Below are 3,861 nucleotides of genomic sequence, written 5' to 3' on the forward strand. Positions count from 1 at the left end.
GCGACCCCGCCCGAGAAACAAGGGCGGCGGGGGGGAGGAAAGCTCGGGAATCTCCGGCTCCGTCCGGCAATAGTCGGGAGGGGGCGGCACCTCGGCTGTGCTGCTGCCGAAACGGCTCCCTATTGGCTGCGGCCGGGTGGGGGTGCGGGGTCCATCCCGGCGGTCACCGAGAGCCAGGCGGGGTCTGCGGGTTGGATTATGTCATTCTTTTATTTTTAGCCGCTTTCGGCTTCCCCCTCCTCTCGCAGCGCCCGTTGCAGGCTTGTGGTTGTGGGCAGGTCGAGCTGAGGGTCGTAGGGAGATGGCTGTTAGGGGTTGGATCAACGCGAGGACCGGGCGCGGGACACAACGCAGCTCCCAGCGGGCGGGAGTGCTGTGTTCCTTCGTTGTGTGCGGCTCTCAAGGCTCGGACACGAAGGGAGGACACGGATTGGATGGAGCCCGGGGCAGCCCGGTCCGGTGGGAGGCATCCCTGTCCACAGCAGTGTGTTAGAGATGATCATCTTTGAGGTCCACTCTTACCAGAGTCATTCTTTGATTCTGTGAAGTCATTTTCAAATAACACATTTATTGTGGCTATTTCTTTTTTTTTTTTTCAGTTATGTCAAGGGAACATCAAAGTATCTTCTGTCGTGGACAAGTCAAATGAACATAAAGTAAGCAAACAGCTTGTGATAGAAAGTGCAATTGAGTGCCTGGTTAAAGCATGTCCTGGTGCAGCAGTGGTCCTCATGTTGCACTACCACAGCAAAGTTATCTGAAGGAGAGGTTGGAGGAAGAGTGTTGAAGAAGGCTGCTGAGCACCTTCAGGAACTGATAAAACTGAAGAACAGTTCTCAAACGTTTGTAGGAAATCATAAGAAAAGGAAAGGTAACTTAAGAGAAAATGTGGCTTTGTTAGTTTATCACAGACAGGTGATGTGGACGATGTTTTTCCAAGGTTTGTGTTAAGTTGAGGTTGTACAGTTTGCTGAAAAAGCTTTTGTGCAATCATCCTTACCCTAATTTCTCCTACAGAGATGAGATTAGTTTGACTGAAAAGAATTTTTTTAATGTTTTTCATTCAGGCTGTGGGCACAGGAAAATGTTTCAAATTAGCATCCCGCTGGCAGAAGCAGTTGCAATGTGAATTCCTTTCTAGCTGGCCTAGCAGCAGTCACCAAGCAGAAACCAACTAGAATAAATGCTTCTGCTCCTGAGTGAGCCAGAAGCAGACCTGGGAGCAGGATTTAGATGATATTCTACACCAGCACAGAATAAACTTCATGAGAACGAGAGACAAATGGGATCAGTGAATGAAAAGGGTTAATATAATGGGTAAAGGAAAAATGGATCTCCTGGAAATTCCATAATTCAAGCTCTTAGTTTCTTCAGAGCAAGGTGATAGTTCAGAATTATTTGTTTTCAGAATTTAAATTGACTGTTATTATGTGCAACAGTGGAAATTAATTATGTTGTAGATGTTGTAGATTGTCATTTGAGGTCAGTTATGCCATTGGTGGCTTTGAAAGGCTGTTCTGTCCGTCAGCTATTTGAAAAGGGGATGCTGCCCTTTTTTTTTTTTTTTCTCCCCACCTTGTTGCTTATTCAACAAACTGCACAATTGATTGCCAGTAGCTGCTGGAAAGTCAAGGCCTGTTTGAAAAATTTTGAAGGCCGTGTGACTGAAGTTTGTCCTTCCACTATCATCTCTACCTGCTGAATAGCAGAAGATGCTTCTATTGTTTACTACACGGGTACCTGAGCCATGCCTCTCTCTAGAAGAGCCTCTCATCTATACAAAACTGGGGGAATCTGGAACAGTTCCCAGCTTCGAGGATTTTGTTTCATGCATTGATTGATATCAAGTGGTTGTGCTTTACATTCTTTACCTGCACTAGAGGCAGTCCTCACAGAGATACCTTCAACAGCCAAATGCATTCATAACCTTTGCAGTGTTCAAAAGGATTGTAGCAGTAGTTGTGTTCATGCTTACATTCATGATACAACGTTTACTGAAGAATAAATTAAATTGATAAAGATAGGAAAATGATATTCTGGTTGAGTTACTAAACACTTTTAATTAAGTATGGATATCATGCACAAGGTATTAATATTGTGACTTTAGGGAATCAAGTTTCATAGTCCAGTTTTTCTTGATAATGTTAGGCTTGAAACTTCCCAGGAAGATGAGGGGAGAGTATGAATTGTCTATGTGGAGAACGTTGCATATGGAAGCGTTGTGTGAGTTTGCATACATTGCAGGCTTGGCATTAGAGAATAGCCTTGTTCTTTACCCTCAGCTCCAACTTTGCTTCTCTCAGTTTTTCTCAGTCGATAATTGTTTTTGCACCAATTACAGTGATAAACTCAGTAGAAGAAAAATACTCTTGTTAAATAAAAAAATTTAATGGTACTGTGTCCTGCTAAACATCAATATTGCTGAGACTGAGAGACTTTTTTTTTTAATTACTTACCAGGATTTTTTAAATAAGCTGAAATAATCCCTATTTTGTGAATGTACACACACACACACACACACATATATATATAAAGGCATTTTATTTTATGGAAATTGTTCCAAAATATTTACACCTGAGAAAGATAAAAGCTGTAAAATATGTATTGTTTCATTTGTATGTCCTTTATTTTTTATGTGTGTTGAACAGTCATTCTAAAACCATTATGCACGAAGGTCTTTATTCCAGGCAAAGAGATCTCTTGTGAAGAAAGAAGCATGTACAGTGTCCAGACCAAGAATTATCACATCACCTCATGTTTCATCCCTAAAGGAATATGGAAGCTGGATAATGCACAAGTTCTTTTCCTTCACCATTTGCTGTCTGCTTAATGAAGACAAAGATTGCCTCGTTTTTGTAAGACAATAAATAAAAAGAGCGACAGCTTGATTTTAAGTCACTGATATTTGCAAGCTTTCAGAAGTAAACTAGGAATGCCTTCATTTGGATGAGTATCAGACAGGCGATAACACTGATCTGTCTGTGTGGTCAGTCAGAATTGTCTCATTGCTCAGAATCAAAAAAAATCCTTCAATTATAGGAAGGAAAAAAGAGTCATCAGCCAATTTTTTACAATATAGTTCACATCTCACAGTCATTCACAAGTTTTACTACCCACTTTTATTTTACAAACTAAAACATAGACTGTGATGGTGTGAGGATGAGAGTTCCACTTGGACATTTTAAAGGAAAATATGTGAACTTCCCTTTAACCTAGCCAGTCCCTATGAACTGCTTCTTACTAATATTTTTCTGTAGCAGGCTTTTGGCAGGTTCCAAACGAATCTATAATGCAGAAGTGCTTGTGAAAAGTAGTAGAGAATGCCATGCCAGTTGTTACTGTGTTTTTGGGACGACAAGGCTTTTTTCAAGTTTGTAGCAGTTAAGGAAAGCAACCAAAGTTATGAATGTGTAGCACCTCCAAGTTGCTGTCTGGATTCTTATCTACAGTGTGCTTGAGTTATAGAAACATTTGTCAACTTCAAATTTTTCTCCAAGCACAAGATACATCTTTGTTATCTGCAGATTTGCACTGAGCCATTTTCTAACAGTTACAATTATTATCTCCACATTTTCTGCAGTAGCTTCCATGTCTTTTTGAAAGTGCACTGCAGTTGTCTTGAGTACTATTAAGTCTATGTGGTCCCCTTATGGTATGTTTATGAGGGTAGATGGTGATAGGACAAGGGGGAACGGTTTTAAACTGAGACAGGGAAGGTTTAGGTTAGATATTAGGAGAAAGTTTTTCACACAGAGGGCGGTGATGCACTGGAACAGGTTGCCCAAGGAGGATGGACGCCCCATCCCTGGAGGCATTCAAGGCCAGGCTGGATGTGGCTCTGGGCAGCCTGGTCTGGTGGTC

The 3,861-nt window shown here is 41.6% G+C and overlaps 1 long non-coding RNA gene across 1 annotated transcript in view; it reads left to right on the forward strand.

Annotated features, from left to right (window-relative positions):
* The window catches only part of LOC104910172, a 3,737-nt gene extending 843 nt beyond the window's left edge, over positions 1 to 2,894 (forward strand). The window contains exon 2 of the long non-coding RNA XR_004159182.1: positions 600 to 2,894. This is a non-coding gene — a long non-coding RNA (uncharacterized LOC104910172). The remainder of the gene's footprint in view (positions 1 to 599) is intronic.
* The last annotated feature ends 967 nt before the right edge of the window (positions 2,895 to 3,861 follow it).

The sequence above is a fragment of the Meleagris gallopavo genome, chromosome 3 (genome assembly GCF_000146605.3).
Source record: "Meleagris gallopavo isolate NT-WF06-2002-E0010 breed Aviagen turkey brand Nicholas breeding stock chromosome 3, Turkey_5.1, whole genome shotgun sequence".
NCBI classification, from domain to species: Eukaryota; Metazoa; Chordata; class Aves; order Galliformes; family Phasianidae; genus Meleagris; species Meleagris gallopavo.